The sequence below is a fragment of the Malaclemys terrapin genome, chromosome 7 (assembly GCF_027887155.1).
Source record: "Malaclemys terrapin pileata isolate rMalTer1 chromosome 7, rMalTer1.hap1, whole genome shotgun sequence".
In the NCBI taxonomy this organism is placed as follows: Eukaryota; Metazoa; Chordata; order Testudines; family Emydidae; genus Malaclemys; species Malaclemys terrapin.
In genome coordinates this window covers 92415053-92432552 of record NC_071511.1, presented here as the reverse complement: position 1 = coordinate 92432552, position 17500 = coordinate 92415053, and the positions used below count along the sequence as shown (strand labels likewise).

General features: G+C 44.1%; 1 protein-coding gene and 1 long non-coding RNA gene across 4 annotated transcripts in view; one reads left to right on the top strand and one right to left on the bottom strand.

Moving 5' to 3' along the window:
- PRKG1 (protein kinase cGMP-dependent 1) overlaps window positions 1–17500 on the top strand; it is a 925158-nt gene that overhangs the window by 51909 nt on the left and 855749 nt on the right. The window lies entirely within an intron of this gene.
- On the bottom strand, window positions 10301–17211 carry LOC128840408 (uncharacterized). 3 transcript variants are annotated; one of them, XR_008445645.1, is made up of 4 exons: window positions 17007–17211; window positions 13907–14021; window positions 11421–12697; window positions 10301–10801 (listed from the first exon to the last, which is right to left on the bottom strand). It is a non-coding gene; the product is annotated as an uncharacterized LOC128840408 (long non-coding RNA). The 3 variants fall into 3 exon arrangements; XR_008445646.1 differs by having other exon boundaries at window positions 17024–17211; XR_008445644.1 differs by lacking the exons at window positions 13907–14021; window positions 17007–17211 and having other exon boundaries at window positions 11421–13882.

Below are 17500 nucleotides of genomic sequence, written 5' to 3'. Positions count from 1 at the left end.
CTACCCCGGTGAAGTGGGCTAGCGAAAGGATCCGAGTCCTTGCTCCCACTTCCTTTACCCAGAGGCCTCCCTGCCCTTGAGGACTCCCCTTCCGCTCTCCTGTCTGGCAGAGTCCTCGTAAACCCCGACAAGGCTGGGCCCAGGATTCCTGGGGGGCTCGACCCCCAACCCTGCTGTGGTCACCTAGGACGGGCTAGGGTGTCCCCACTCCGGGGTACTCTCTCTGCACTGGGCACCTCCCTGACCCACTGATCATTTCATACAATTTAAAGCAAATACAAGTTGTTTAACAATTAATTTAAAAAAAGAATAAGGAAAAATGGGAAAGGTTAAAGGAAAACACATCACCCTGCTCTGTGGCAGGGAACATTACAAACAGTGTCTCTGGAATGTCAGGGCAGGTCACAGGCTGTTCCTTGTAGGTCCCAGGCTCCTTCTCAGGCCGTGGCTGTGCTGCAGAGATGCTGCGGGTTGGACACTTGCTCTGGCGGTGGCCACACGCTCTCAGGCTCTAGGTGGCAGGACCCTTTTTCCCAGCGTCGCCCCTGCCCGGTCGGGGTTATGATCTCCCCTCCAAGTCTGGCCTGCAGAGCCTCTTGGCTGAGGCATCTCCTTGTGCTGGGCCCACTGCCCAGGGTCCCCCTCACTCTCCCCAGCTGCTCACCGCACCCGGCTCCGGACAGCTCCAGCTCCGGCTCCAGCTCCACTCGGCCTCAGCACAGCGGCGGCTGCTGCTGCTGCTCTGCCTTCAGCTCCCTGGGCTGCTTCTCTGGCCTCTCTGGCTCTGGTTGCTGCAGCTCTTCCCCCAGCACAGGTCTGCTCTGCAGGCTGCTTCTGTGACTCTGCTCCCAGCTCTGACCTGCTCCCTGGCTGCTTGTCTGGCCCCTCTGGCTCTGGTTGCTGCAGCTCTCCTCCCAGGGCAGCTCTGCTCTCTCTGGGCTGTGCTCTGGCTTTGGGGCTGCAGCTCTGCTTCCAGCAGCTTAGCTCGGGCCCCTGCTCTCTCCTTAGCTCAGCCCCACTCTGTCTGACTCAGGCCATTCCAGTTCACACGGAGGACGGGACCCCCTCTGGCCTCCTGACTCCCTGATTAGCCTGCCCGCCCTGTCAATCAGGCTGATCTGGAGCATTGTTCCTGGGGACTGTCAGTCTCAGGCTCCTGATTTGCCATCGACCCTTCCCCTTTTAGTGCTGGAGCTAGCCAACCAAAACACCCCCACTGAATGTTAGTAAGGGGGCAACAGTCCCCTTACACTTAGATGAAAGGAACTATATAGAAAGGTCCCTGTTTCTGATATTTATTCCCTACTAGCAATATAATTTATTGATCAGTATAAATATTACATAATTTCTTGGTATATGTAAAGAATTGGGACCTATCTTATGCCGCCCTCCTCTGACTGGGCCAGGTTTTGCTCTTGCTGAGCCATCTCACTCCAGGGGGAAATGATAGGGAATAAGTTACAGTCAAGTAAATATCCGTTCTACTCAGCTAGCAGCAGAGATTGCTCATAATCCCAAGAATGCTAGCTAAGGTACTCCATATTCCACAGTGCATGATTGCTAGGAACTCTGTTAGTTTCCTGTTTCATATGCTGGGGATTATGGGATGACTGGGCAGACAGCTCAATAAAGGCAGTAACTGCACTGAAGTGTGTCACCTGAGTGTATAATAGAAAGACTAGCCAAACCACTTGCTGTATAACAGAGAAATCTGTTCTTCCATTTCCTTTGAACTTATCTCCATAAATCAACCACTAGAGGGTAGAAAAAATAATGCGTTGATGGCATTTGATAGCTAAAAGCATTGCCTCCCACTTCCCTCCTTCAATCTCTATGGTAGTTTCAGTATATAAGGTAATACTGAGTGTGGAATTTGCCCCCCCGGGGCAGCACTTTGCTCCATCTGCCAAGTCTAATAATTGGAGTTGGCTCCTAATAACTTTTAAAAGAATCTAAAATATAAATAATTAATACTTGTTAAATAATTCAAGATGAAATACGATACATGGATTTAGCAAACTGAACTTGATAGGAGTGTGTTTTATGGGTTAACAAAGATAATGAATCAATTAGTGGGATCTTCAGTAAGCTCAATTTTATGATTTGCATTCATAGGAACTGAGATAAGCCACATACTGTAGAAAACAAAAACTAGATTTAAAAATATGGGTTGAACTTTAAGGTAAAATTATAAAAAAGCAAACTTTATTCCGATATGATTGTATCCAAAATGAAATACCTAACAGATTTTTTTTCCGTTTTGAAATTTATTTTCTTTGTAATGTTTTTTTAAAAGTCATAGTTGCTGGTAGCTTTAAAAACTTGACACTGTTTCAAAATAATTCTAGCATTGTGATGGAAGAAGAAAGGGAAAGCTATCTTTTGAATAACTGTGCTTTAGTGTCCCTTTTTCTTCCTACTACTTCAAATCCCTCCTAAAAACTCACTCCTTCCACAAAGTCCACAAACACTAACTAAAATAATTGAAAAGTGTTCTCCATGAGTCCACCCTAATGTAATGTATCCTAGTGGGACAGGAAATCTAAAATGAACTTAAAGATACTTACTTTTGTAAGTAGAGCCCCAGTTCCACAATAGAAATAAATAATATACAAAACAAAGCCTAGTTCCTCAAACACTTATGTAAGTGAGTAATTTTAAACTATGGAGTAGTCCCATTGAGTCCAGTAGAACTAGCTGTATAAATTTGCTCATGTAGGTAAGTGTTTGAAGAATGAGGCCCAAGTTATTTTTTCGGAGTTGTGAATTTAATTAAGCACTGTAGAAGCACTGTACAAGGCTTCTCCAGTAGAATGCATAACATAGCTTAATAAAAAGCAAAACCATCAAATTAATTTGTCATCTTAGAACTCAATGGATTAATATTAATTGAGGTTTTAGAATTTACTAATGGTCTGTGACCAAATCTTCAGTACTTTATCTACATCATACCCCACTGCAGACAAATAATCTGAGTTTTTCATGAAAGCAGAGAATTTTTTTCAAACAATATGAATTGGTGTGTATTAATGGGTGAATGATTGATTTTTATAGAATTGTATATAGTGTTTCCTGTGGAAAAATGCCCATGATGACTCTCCCTATTTAAATATATAAACAGATGCACATAGATTTTTTTTTTATTATTATTTCTCCTCTCCCACTTTGGCATTTTCTGTCTCCACGGACTAAGGACCTCATCCTGCAAATTTAAACATATGTAGACCCTCTTACATGAGTAGACACCATTGATTTTAATGGCACTACTCCTGTAAATAAAGTTGTGTACATACTACAGAGCCTTAGACTTAGATATCTCAAGAAGTTTGTATTGGATTTTGAAAATATATCACTTTAATTCTAAGTTTATTCTCTGCTCCTGCTCAGTTAAAATATTAATATATGTTGATTTTTCTTATAAAGGTAATTTTCATTTGTTCTTGAGTTTTAGCTGATATACCGCTACTTTTTTAGTTTTCTGTGGTGAAGTGGAAAATCAATGGCAGGGGTCGGCAACGTTTGGCACGCGGCTCGCCAGGGTAAGCACCCTAGTGGGCCGGGCCAGTTTATTTACCTGCTGACGCAGCAGGTTCGGCCAATCGTGGGCCGAGGGATGTGCTGGCCGCGGCTTCCCGCCACCCCCATTGGCCCGGGACAGCGAACCGTGGCCAGTGGGGGCCACGATTGGCCAAACCTGCTGCGTCAGCAGGTAAATAAACTGGCCCGGCCCGCTAGGGTGCTTTCCCTGGCGAGCCGCGTGCCGAACGTTGCCGACCCCTGATCTATGGGATAGTTTTCCCTTCCTCTATGTACCTCCACAAGTTTTATCTGACAGGTAGATGTGTTCATTGAAGAATCGGTAGGGCTGAGAGACTCAGTATTATATTGCTGGCTTTTGCAGGATGATTGTTTAAAGCACTGCTGAAAGGCTTTATTGCAAAGGGTTGTTTTACATTTTCGAGGTTTCTGGTGGTGTAAAGAGAAGGGAGTTCTTATCTTAGAATCTCAAGACTGAGGCTTGAGTATTTTTGGTGACAGATTCTCATGGAATCATAGGACTGGAACGGACCTCAAGAGGTCATCTAGTCCAGTCCCCTGCACTCATGACAGGACTAAGTATTATCTAGACCATTCCTGATAGGTGTTTGTCTAACCTGCTCTTAAAAATCTCCAAAAATGGAGATTCCACAGCCTCCCTAGGCAATTTATTCCAGTGCTAAACCACCCTGACAGGAAGTTTTTCCTAATATCCAACCTAAACCTCCCTTGCTGCAATTTAAGACCATTGCTTCTTGTCCTATCCTCCGATTAAGAAGAACAATTCTTCTCCCTTCTCCTTATAACAACCTTTCAGGTACTTGAAAACCATTAGCATGTCCCCTCTGTCTTCTCTTTTCCAGAGTAAACAAACCCATTTTTTTCAATCTTCCCTCATAGGTCATGTTTTCTAGACCTTTAATCATTTTTGTTGCTCTTCTGTGGCCTTTCTCCAATTTGTCCACATCTTTCCTGAAATGTGGCACCCAGAACTGGACACAATACTCCAGTTGAGGCCTAATCAGCGCGGAGTAGAGCAGAAGAATTACTTCTCATACAGTAACTCCTCACTTCACGTTGTAGTTATGTTCCTGAAAAATGCAACTTTAAATGAAACAATGTTAAACGAATCCAATTGTTCCATAAGATTTAATGTAAATGCAGGGGGTTAGGTTCCAAGGAAATGTTTTGGGGGCAGACAAAAGGCATTATACTGTATACAGCAGTGTTTCTCAAACAGGGGCTGCTGCTCGTGTAGGGAAAGCCCCTGGCGGGCTGAGACGGTTTGTTTACCTGCCCTGTCCGCAGGTTCGGCTGATCGTGGCTCCCAGTGGCCGCAGTTCACTGCTCCAGGCCAATGGGAGCTGCTGGAAGCGGCGCAGGCCCAGGGCCGCCACTTCCAGCAGGCATACTGGCCGCCACTTCCAGCAGCCCCATTGGCCTGCAGCAGCGAACCGCAGCGAACCGCAGCCAGTGGGAGCTGCAATCAGCCGGACCTGCAGACAGGGCAGGTAAACAAACCGGCCCAGCCCACCAGGGGCTTTCCCTACACAAGCAGCAGCCCCAGTTTGAGAAACACTGCTGTATACTGTACAGTACTGCACTGTAGTTGGGAAGTGCCCCTGGCTTACCCCACACAGGCACAGCCCGCTGCAGGCAAGGATGCTAGGAAGCACCTTTGTAGCAGCAGCAGCAGCTTCCCCAGAGAACAGGCTCGGATTTTGCCGGGAATGCTCCAGGCCCGCCTCTTCCTGTCCCCGCTCCACTCCAGGCCCGCCTCTTCCCATCCCCACTCCACCTCCTCTCTGGAGCATGCCACATCCCTCCCCCCCAAAGTCCTAAGCGCCACCAAAAAGCGCTCCCTCCCAGCACTTCATGCTTAGGACTTCCTGGGAGGGAGGGGCAGGAACGGGGAAGCACTGTCTCTGATCCTCCCCCTCCCTCCCAGAAAGTCCTAAGCACTGCCAAACAGCTGGGAGGGAGGGGCAGGAGACAGAGAAGCAGAACTTGTGCAATGCTCCCTTGTAAAGTCGCTGCTCTTCCACAGAATCTTACAAGCAGGCAGCCAAATGACGTTATAAGGGAGCATTGCACAACTTTAAATGAGCATATTCCCTAATTTAGCAGGGACATAACATTGAAACAACATTAAGTGGGACAATGTTAAATGAGGAGTTACCGTACTTACAACACTCCTGCTAATACATCCCAGAATGATGTTCGCTTTTTTTGCAACAACGTGACACTGTTGACTCATATTTAGCTTGTAATCCACTATGACCACCAGATCCCTTTCCTCAATACTCTTTCCTAGGCAGTCATTTCCCATTTTGTATGTGTGCAACTGATTGTTCCTTCCTAAGTGGAGTTCTTTGCATTTGTCCTTGTTGAATTTAATCCTATTTACTTCAGAACATTTCTCCAGTTTGTCCAGATCATTTTGAATTTTAATCCTATCTTCCACAGCACTTGCAATCCCTCCCAGCTTGGTATTGTCCACAAACTTTATTAATATACTCTCTATGTCATCTAAATGATTGGTGAAGATATTGAACAGAACAGAACTGGAACCAGAATTGATACCTGTGAGACCCCACTTGATGCCCTTCCAGCATGACTGTGAACCACTGATAACTACTCTCGGGGAATGGTTTTCCAACCAATTTTTCACCCACCTTATAGTAGCTCCATCTAGGTTGCATTTCCCTAGTTTGTTTGAGAAGGTCATGCAAGACAGTATCAAAAGCTTTACTAAAGTCAAGATATACCACATCTACTGCTTCCCCCCTATCCACAAGGATTATTACCCTGTCAAAGAAAGCTATCAGGATGGTTTGACAGGATTTGTTGTTGACAAATACATGCTGACAGTTATTTATCACCTTATGATCATCTAGATGTTTGCAAATTGATTGCTTAATTATTTGCTCCATTATCTTTCCAGGTACATAAATTAAGCTGACTGGTTTGCAATTCCTGGGCTGTCCTTATTTCCCCTTTTATAGATTGGCACGATATTTGCCACTTTCCAGTCTTCTGGAATCTTGATGACAAGTATCAATATACAGATGTAATTTGTTTTTTGGTTAATACCAAATAATAACATCATTTATCAATAAATGTGAGGGGCTAAGAAAAGTCAACAGTTCCAAATTAGCACAGTATAATTTAAAAAAAAAAATCACAAGACACTAATTCACTAGGGATGATTAGCACAGAGGACATTTTCATGTATGTGTGCAAGTTCATGAAACTGTTACAATACTTCCAGATATTTCACATCTAGTCTTGAAGTATAGGGCTATTTTAGAACAATATTGTTAGGACACAGATGTCCATGACCCGAATTTACTCCCCTTTCACAGGGACACAAATTGCAGAACTGCTCATTTGTATGCCACTTCTTTGACATCGTATGTGCTGATTTGGGCATGCACAGTGTCAAGACTTATGCTACTAGTTCAACATGTAGATTTTTGTTACTTAAAACAGATGGCCATCCTATGGTCTAGCAAATTTTGGAAGCTTATAAATGTTTTGGGCAACTTGAATATCCAATATAAAAGGTGGCCATGACCACCTTTAATGACATTATCTTTAGGCCTGGTCTACACTGAAAAGTTAGGTCAACTCAGCGTGTTGCTCAGGGTGTGAAAAATCCACACCCTGGAATGACATAGTTAAGCTGACCTAACCCCCAGTGTAGACAGTGCTAGTCAATGGAATAATTGTTACGTTGACCTAACTACTGCCTCTTGGGGAGGTGGATTATCTACATCAATGGAAGAACCCTTCCCATGAGCGTTGGTAGTGTTTACACTGAAGTACTACTGTGGCGCAGCCGCAGTAGCGTTTCAAGTGTAGACAAGCCCTTAGAAATGCAGAGACAGGTCCTCAGATGGTGTAAATTGCCACAGCTCTATTGACATCAGTGGAGCTATGACAGTTTTCATCAGCTGTGGTTCTGTCTCACTGTCTTCAAAAATGGCACGTCTGTGAATTACATTACATTCCTGTTTTTTTAGTTTGTACTTACTAGCTAATGCTGTTATTACCAGAAACACAGCCTTTCATAAAAAATAATTCTCAGTCATGTCAAAGTATGATTTGCCAGTGGATGAGAAGGATATTTAAAAGGTGTCCTATGTGTGGTCAGAGGGAACATTGTACTACTCAAACCTAAACCCTCACTAGTTTAATGTTTAGTTAAATATTAAAAATTTAACTTGCAGGTATCCAGCTTAAAAAAGAGCTGGTTAGAAAAAAGTGAACAAAACCTGTGTGAGGAAAGCTCAGTTACACCAAATTATAGTAGTAAAACATATTCAATACTCAGGTCTCTTTGCTTCATGAATAAACCAATATTTAATTATAGGTGGGGCTGGTAGCATCGCCTGTTAAGGTTGCCTGTCATTTTGCATGATAAGATACTGTTTTTAATTGCTTATAACTTTGCCAGACGTTAACTGTTTGGGCTGACATTTTCCATAACCGATATGCCTGAGGTTGCATATTTTTGGAAAATTGCAGACAAAATACTTTAGCCATTTCTGAGAAAAGGGCTAGGGGAAAATATGTTCTGCTCACGTTTAAAAAAAAATTCTGGTGACCTTCTCTTTGAAAAAATATAGTGCCTAGATACTTTGGAGCAGGAACTTGAAATTTGTCAAGGGGATGTTTTTTGCCATCCTTGTAAAATCTGCCTAAATTTGGCCAGCTTATAAGCCTTTGAAAAATTGCAGTTCATATATGCTCAGTAGAAACTTCTTCAATTTTAGCTGCTAAAATTGAAGAAGATTCCAAGATTCCATCCTCGCTAAGCATGATCGAGCTTCATAGCTCCTAGTAGTGACCAGGCTGTGCATGTGCCATCCCCATATAGTGACTGAGCATTCTCCTGCCCTGGGCAACAGGACAAAAGCCAAACTTTCCTTCTAAATGCTGCTCCAGGCCAGAATGGGGCCAGCCACTGGAGCTGACAGCAGGGAGACTATCTCTCCCTCACTCTTCAGTGATGTACCTCCCCGCTGATGCCCATGCAGCATGGAAGAGGAAACAGCCTGATTCAAATCTAGATGGGGGTAACAGCATGACAAAGAGGAAGACAAAGGAGTAGACTGGAACAAGGAGTCTGGTGGAACTGGATGGCGAGGGGCATAAACTGATTGGGATTTGGATGGAGAGACTGAGAGTGGGCTGGGCAAGGTGACTGGGACTGAGGTCCATGGGGGAGAGAGGACTTAGTTGGCTGAGGGGGAATACTGAAGTTGCACAAAGAGCTAGGAGGGAGAGCAAGACTGGGACTGGTAGGACAAGGAGATTGGGATGAATGGAACCCAAGATTCCTGAGGGTATGTCTACACTATGAAATTAGGTCAATTTAATAGAAGTCGATTTTTATAAATCAATTCGATACAGTCGATTGTGTGTGTCCCCCACTAAGCACATTAAGTCGGTGGTGTGCGCCCACAGTACCGAGGCTAGCATCGACTTTCGGAGCGTTGCACTGTGGTAGCTATCCCACAGTTTCCGCCGCCCATTGGAATTCTGGGTTGAGCTCCCAATGCCTGATGGGGCAAAAACATTGTTGCGGGTGGTTCTGGGTACATGCCGTCAGGCTCTCCCTCCCCCCCGCCCCGTGAAAGCAATGGCAAAAAATAGTTTCTCGCCTTTTTTCCTGGGTTACCCGTGCAGACGACATACCACGGCAAGCATGGAGCCTGCTCAGTTCACTGTCACCGTACGTCTCCTGGGTGCTGCTGGCAGACACGGTACTGCATTGCTACATAGCATCAGCTCCTTGCCTTTGCAAGTTAGCAAAGATGGTTAGCAGCCATATTGCACCGTCTGCTGCTGTTTCCTGGTTGCTCCTGGGCAACCACGGTGAGGTCAGTCGGGGGCGCCTGGACATAAATGGGTGCTCCTGGCCAGCCTAAGTGAGGTCGGTCGGGGATGCCTGGGCAGACATGGGTGTTTCTGGCTGGCCTCGGTGAGGTCGGTCGGGGCGCCTGGACATAAATGGGAGTGACTCCAGGTCATTCTCTTCTTTAAGTTTCATCTAATGGAGATTCAATCCTGCCTGGAATATCATGCGAGCTGGAGGCTTTTGTCTCAGGCTGCTCTCCCAACTGGCAGCATCGCGCGGTTGCACCTACCCCTTGCTCTCATGGCTCATGAAGCCTGGACAGTAGTAAGGAGCAGTTCAACTATAGGCTGAGCAAGTGCAGAATGGTGGTAGAATGAATGTTTAAAAGTGCGCTGGCGCAGTTTACTGACTCGGTTAGATCTCAGCGAAACCAATATTCCCATCATTATTACTGCTTGCTGTGTGCGCCACAATATTTGAGAGTGAGGGGGAAACGTTTATGGCGGGGTGGGAGGTTAAGGCAAATCGACTGGCTGCTGATTATGCGCAGCCAGACATCAGGGCAGTTAGAAGAGCACAGCAGGGCGCACTGTGCATCAGAGAAGCTTTGAAAACCAGTTTCATGACTGGCCAGGCTACAGTGTGAAAGTTCTGTTTGTTTCTCTTTGATGAAAACCCGCCCTCTTGGTTCACACTGCTTCCCTGTAAGCCAGCCGCCCTCCCCTCCCCTCTTTGATCACTGCTTGCAGAGACAATAAAGTCATTGTTTCAAATTCATGAATTCTTTATTAATTTTGTCACACAAATGGGGGGATAACTGCAAAGGTAGCCCGGGAGGGATGGGGGAGGAGGGAAGCGCCGAGTGGTGTGGTGGAGGAGGGAAGGACAAAGCCACACTGCACTTCAAAACTTATTTATTAAATGCCAGCTTTCTGTTCCTTGGGCAGTCCTCTGGGGTGGAGTGGTTGAGTGCCCGGAGGTCCCCCCCCACCGCGTTCTTGGACGTCTGGGTGAGGAGGCTATGGATCTTGGGGAGGAGGGCGGTTGGTTACACAGGGGCTGCAGCGGCAGTCTGTGCTCCTGCTGCCTTTCCTGCACCTGAACAGTACGCCGGAGAATATCAGTTTGATCTTCCAGTAGCCTCAGCATTGCATCCTTCCTCCTTTCATCACGCTGACGCCACCTATCATCTTTATCTCGCCACATGTTCTTGCATTCATTTTGTGCTTTCCTGCACTCTGACAGTGTATGCCTCCAGGCATTCTGCTGGGCTCTTTCAGTGAGGGAGGACTGCATGACCTCAGAACATTTCATCGTGAGGGTTTTTTTTTTTTCATCTTCTAATCTTCACTAGCCTCTGGGACGGAGATGATACGGGGAGCATTGAAACATTTGCAGCTGCAGGAGGAAATAAAAGGGAGAGTAGTCTTTAAAAAGACACATTTTAGAGAACAATGGGTAGACTTTCTTTCACGGTGAACCAAGCTATTAACATTACATAGCACGTGTGCTTTCTTTACAAGGTACCATTTTGCCTCTTATATTGAGGGCCTGCCAGTTTGGTGTGAGACATCACCCACCCGGCGGGCAACAGAATTTGGCTTGCAGGCAGCCATGGTAAGCCACAGTCTTTTGGCTTCTTTAACCTTCAGTGGTTTCAAACAGCAACGCCCTCATTTCACATACCAAGCACCCATTGAGTTGGCCATTTAAAAAGGAGGGGCTGCGGTTTTCAGGTTAACATGCAGCACAAACTCAACTAAACCCCTCCCACACACCCAATTCTCTGGGATGATTGCTTCACCCCTCCCCCCCACTGTGTGGCTAACAGGCTTTGGGAGTACATCAAGGAGAGCTTCACTGAGATGTCCCTGGAGGATTTCCGCTCCATCCCCATACACATTAACAGACTTTTCCAGTAGCTGTACTGGCCGCGAATGCATCCCAAGTCTTCAGGACAAATTAATCATTAAACACGCTTTTAAACCATGTATTATATTTACAAAGGTACACTCACCAGAGGTCCTTTCTCCACCTTCTAGGTCTGGGAACCCGCCTTCGGTGGGTTGGGAGGGTACTAGATCCAGGGTGAAAAACAGTTCCTGGCTGTCGGGGAAAACAGTTTCTCTGCTTGCTTGCTGTGCGCTATCTTCAACCTCTTCCTCGTCCCCAAAATCCGCATCCCTGTTGCATGCAAATCCATTGATGGAGTCCACGCACAGGGCTGGGGTAGTTGTAGGGGCACCCCCTAGAATGGCATGTAGCTCATCATAGACGCGGCATGTCTGGGGCTCTGACCCGGAGCGGCCATTTGTCTCTCTGGCTCTTTGGTAGGCTTCCCCCTCTCTCCCCCCCGGTGGCCCCGCCAGTTGGGTCCCTACCAGCAGGGCCGGTGGGGGGGAAAAGGGGCAGCGACGTTAAAGTGCTGCCATGGCAGCGCTTTCAGGAGGGTCCTGAAAGCGCTGCTGCAGCAGAGCTTTAACGTCAGCTGTGTAAGGGCCGGTTCCAGCGGCCACTTCTTACCAGTATGCCGTACCGGCCTACTTTCATCTCTAGTTATAAGCAAATAAAGCTGAAAAATGCTTTCAAGAGGCTGTCTTAACAGAACAAGCTATGGCCTTTTTTCAAGATAGTTTCCTTACAAATATACCTTCAAGCAAGGTAGCTTCACAGCCCACATGCTCCGTTTAGTTGTCATCTTAGGTGAAAGATAACGTGGGGTCTTTGTCCTCTTGTGTAGTTCAGTAAAATAGATTCTTCTGAAGGTTACTATCCAAAGTAAAGTTTATTCATGCTGTGAGAAAGGTGACGTGGACTCTTCTGGTAAAGGAAGTTTCATGAAAATTAATCTGTTTCCTGCAATCTCAACCACTCAGCATCAGAGCAGAGGGAGATCTCCCCTTGCTGGCTTGATGGTCCTGTTTACCTTCATTTGTAAATTGCACTCCCATTGTCTTAGTGTAACTTGGAAGTACCTTCAAGGTGGCTGAACCACATTCCTTTGTCTAGGATGGGGTAACTTTAGCCCTGCCTGGCAGATATACTTTGATTATCCCTAATACGTTTGTAATTTTGGATTTGTTCTCCATACATACACCACACAATAATATTAATGAATTATTTATTGCACACTTTTCAAATCCTGCCATGAAGACAGAATTATTTGTTTCCGTATGGGCATTTTAGTGATGCTCATCATTATAGTATTTGTATGCTTCACAAACATTAATGATTTTTTAATCTTCAAAGCTTCTGTGAGGTGAGTGGTATTCTCTCCATTTTGCAGATAGGGTGCTGAGACATAGAAATAAATGGAAATTATTAGGGCTATCAATCGCAGTTAACTCAAGCAATTAATGCAAAACAAATTAAGAAGGTTTAAAAAATAGCTGTGATTAATTGCAGTTTTAATTGCACTGTTAAACAATAATAGAATACCAATTTAATTTATTATATTTTTGGATGTTCTACATTTTCAAATATATTGATTTCAATTATAACACAATACAAAGTGTACAGTGCTCACTTTATTGTATTATATTTGACAAATATTTTCACTGTAAAAAAGATGAAACATAATAAATAGTATTTTTCAATTCACCTCATACAAATACTGTAGTGCAATCTCTTTATCGTGAAAATGCAACTTACAAAAATGTAGAATTTTTTTTTTTACATTGTTTTGTTTTTGATACAGTAATGTAAAACTTTAGAGCCTACAAGTCCACTCAATCCTACTTCTTGTTCAGCCAATTACTAAGGAAAACACGTTTATTTACATTTATGGTAGATAATGCTGCCTGCTTCTTATTTAAAGTCCACCTGAAAGTGAGAACAGGCGTTCACATAGCACTGTTGTAGCCGGCGTTGGGGTATTTACATGCCAGATATGCAAAATATTCATATGTCCCTTCATGCTTTGACCACGATTCCAGAGGACGTGCTTCCATATTGAATTTAAATTGGTATTCTATTACTGCTTAACAGTGTGATTAAAACTGTGATTAATGGCAACTCTCAATTAATCTCATGATTAATTGCAATTATTTTTTAAATATTGGACAGCCCTAATAAATATATCCACTAATTTAGGGTGTCCAATTTGAGATGACTAGAACCTTATTTTTCAGAGTACTTAGCAATATACAGAACTTTACACATTCAAGCCCAGCTTCCATTGACTTCAGGTGTGGCTGTGAATTCTCAGCACTTCTGCAAATCAGGCCCCATGGTCTCAAGCTGGTCATGTAGAAAATGAAAAACACACAATTAATCACCACCTGTGAAAAGTTTGGCTTAAGTGTCTTGATTAGGAACTTTGTGGCTCAGACAGGGATGGAAAACAATTTTCCTGCACAGCATTCAACTGCCTTAATCATGAGACCATCCTTTTTCCTTCTGCAGTTCCAAGCAATTTTTTTCACATTACTGTACTCAAAAACAATGTAAAACTTTAGAGCCTACAAGTTCACTCAGTCTGGAAAAGCAGTTTTAACTGCACACCTTCCAACTTCAGCAACAAACCAGGCAGGGTCCTACAGACAATAGCCTTCTTTCTACATCACCCCAGTTAATCCTTAGAGATGGTCCATGCTGTGCACTGAATGAGGCGGTGGTTCTGTGGAAAAATAATGTGATTGTGTAGTTAAAGACTGTATTCATAGATTCATAGATTATAGGACTGGAAGGGACCTCGAGAGGTCATCGAGTCCAGTCCCCTGCCCGCATGGCAGGACCAAATACTGTCTAGACCATCCCTGATAGACATTTATCTAACCTACTCTTAAATATCTCCAGAGACGGAGATTCCACAACCTCCCTAAGCAATTTGTTCCAGTGTTTAACCACCCTGACAGTTAGGAACTTTTTCCTAATGTCCAACCTAGACCTCCCTTGCTGCAGTTTAAACCCATTGTTTCTGGTTCTATCCTTAGAAGCTAAGGTGAACAAGTTCTCTCCCTCCTCCTTATGACACCCTTTTAGATACCTGAAAACTGCTATCATGTCCCCTCTCAGTCTTCTCTTTTCCAAACTAAACAAACCCAGTTCTTTCAGCCTTCCTTCATAGGTCATGTTCTCAAGACCTTTAATCATTCTTGTTGCTCTTCTTTGGACCCTTTCCAATTTCTCCACATCTTTTTTAAAATGCGGCGCCCAGAACTGGACACAATACTCCAGCTGAGGCCTAACCAGAGCAGAGTAGAGCGGAAGAATGACTTCTTGTGTCTTGCTCACAACACACCTGTTAATGCATCCCAGAATCATGTTTGCTTTTTTTGCAACAGCATCACACTGTTGACTCATATTTAGCTTGTGGTCCACTATAACCCCTAGATCCCTTTCTGCCGTACTCCTTCCTAGACAGTCTTTTCCCATTCTGTATGTGTGAAATTGATTTTTCCTTCCTAAGTGGAGCACTTTGCATTTGTCTTTGTTAAACTTCATCCTGTTTAACTCAGACCATTTCTCCAATTTGTCCAGATCATTTTGAATTATGACCCTGTCCTCCAAAGTAGTTGCAATCCCTCCCAGTTTGGTATCATCCGCAAACTTAATAAGCGTACTTTCTATGCCAATATCTAAGTCGTTGATGAAGATATTGAACAGAGCCGGTCCCAAAACAGACCCCTGCGGTACCCCACTCGTTACGCCTTTCCAGCAGGATTGGGAACCATTAATAACAACTCTCTGAGTACGGTTATCCAGCCAGTTATGCACCCACCTTATAGTAGCCCCATCTAATTTGTATTTGCCTAGTTTATCGATAAGAATATCATGCGAGACCGTATCAAATGCCTTACTAAAGTCTAGGTATACCACATCCACCGCTTCACCCTTATCCACAAGGCTCGTTATCCTATCAAAGAAAGCTATCAGATTGGTTTGACATGATTTGTTCTTCACAAATCCATGCTGGCTGTTCCCTATCACCTTACCACCTTCCAAGTGTTTGCAGATGATTTCCTTAATTACTTGCTCCATTATCTTCCCTGGCACAGAAGTTAAACTAACTGGTCTGTAGTTACCTGGGTTGTTTTTATTTCCCTTTTTATAGATGGGCACTATATTTGCCCTTTTCCAGTCTTCTGGAATCTCTCCCGTCTCCCATGACTTCCAAAGATAATAGCTAGAGGCTCAGATACCTCCTCTATTAGCTCCTTGAGTATTCTAGGATGCATTTCATCAGGCCCGGATGACTTGCAGGCATCTAACTTTTCTAAGTGATTTTTAACTTGTTCTTTTTTTATTTTATCCGCTAAACCTACCCCCTTCCCATTAGTATTCACTATGTTAGGCATTCCTTCAGACTTCTCGGTGAAGACCAAAACAAAGAAGTCATTAAGCATCTCTGCCATTTCCAAGTTTCCTGTTACTGTTTCTCCCTCTTCACTAAGCAGTGGGCCTACCCTGTCATTGGTCTTCCTCTTGCTTCTAATGTATTGATAAAAAGTCTTCTTGTTTCCTTTTATTCCCGTAACTAGTTTGAGCTCATTTTGTGCCTTTGCCTTTCTAATCTTGCCCCTGCATTCCTGTGTTGTTTGCCTATATTCATCCTTTGTAATCTGTCCTAGTTTCCATTTTTTATATGACTCCTTTTTATTTTTTAGATCGTGCAAGATCTCGTGGTTAAGCCAAGGTGGTCTTTTGCCCCATTTTCTATCTTTCCTAACCAGCGGAATAGCTTGCTTTTGGGCCCTTAATAGTGTCCCTTTGAAAAACTGCCAACTCTCCTCAGTTGTTTTTCCCCTCAGTCTTGATTCCCATGGGACCTTACCTATCAGCTCTCTGAGCTTCCCAAAATCTGCCTTCCTGAAATCCATTGTCTCTATTTTGCTGTTCTCCCTTCTACCCTTCCTTAGAATTGCAAACTCTATGATTTCATGATCACTTTCACCCAGGCTGCCTTCTACTTTCACATTCTCAACGAGTTCCTCCCTATTTGTTAAAATCAAGTCTAGAACAGCTTCCCCCCTAGTAGCTTTTTCAACCTTCTGAAATAAAAAGTTGTCTCCAATGCAGTCCAAGAATTTGTTGGATAGTCTGTGCCCCGCTGTGTTATTTTCCCAACATATATCCGGATAGTTGAAGTCCCCCATCACCACCAAATCTTGGGCTTTGGATGATTTTGTTAGTTGCTTGAAAAAAGCCTCATCCACCTGGTTAGGTGGCCTGTAGTAGACTCCTAGCATGACATCTCCCTTGTTTTTTGCCCCTTTAAGCCTAACCCAGAGACTCTCAACACTTCCATCTCTACCTCAGTCCAAGTGTGTACATTTTTAATATATAAGGCAACACCTCCTCCCTTTTTCCCCTGTCTATCCTTCCTGAGCAAGCTATACCCATCCACACCAACATTCCAATCATGTGTATTATCCCACCAAGTTTCAGTGATGCCAACAATGTCATAGTTGTATTTATTTATTAGCACTTCCAGTTCTTCCTGCTTATTCCCCATACTTCTCGCATTTGTATATAGGCATCTAAGATACTGGTTTGATCTTTCCTCCCAGTTTTGTCCTGACTCTCCTTTCTCTCTGCCAATATAGCCCACACTCCCTCTTGTTTCCGACCCATCTCCCCGGTCTCCATGTTCCCCACTTACCTGTGGGCTTTGCTCACCTGTCCCCGTCGAACCTAGTTTAAAGCCCTCCTCACTAGGTTAGCCAGTCTGTGTCCGAATAGGGTCTTTCCTCTCCTCGAAAGGTGAACGCCATCTCTGCCTAGCAGTCCTTCCTCGAATAGCATCCCGTGGTCTAGGAAGCCAAAGCCCTCCTGGCGACACCATCTTCGCAGCCAGGCATTCACCTCCATGTGATACATGTGATATAATACATGTGAACAAGAGTACTGAATTAAGGTTGTGCAGGCAACCTTAGTGCTTAACTATGCAACCCTAATAACCATCTTTTTACATAGTTTTTGTGTGTAATTATGGTCTCACAGCAGCATCAGAATTTTCTGGCTTGAGAGCTATGACTTTCTGAATATTTACCTTTTTAAAAAATAGGGGGAAATTATAGCTGAGTCCCTACTCAGTTTTCTGTCAATTAAAAAGTCACTTAAGTTGCAATAAAGCTGAAGTTGCATTTAAAAATG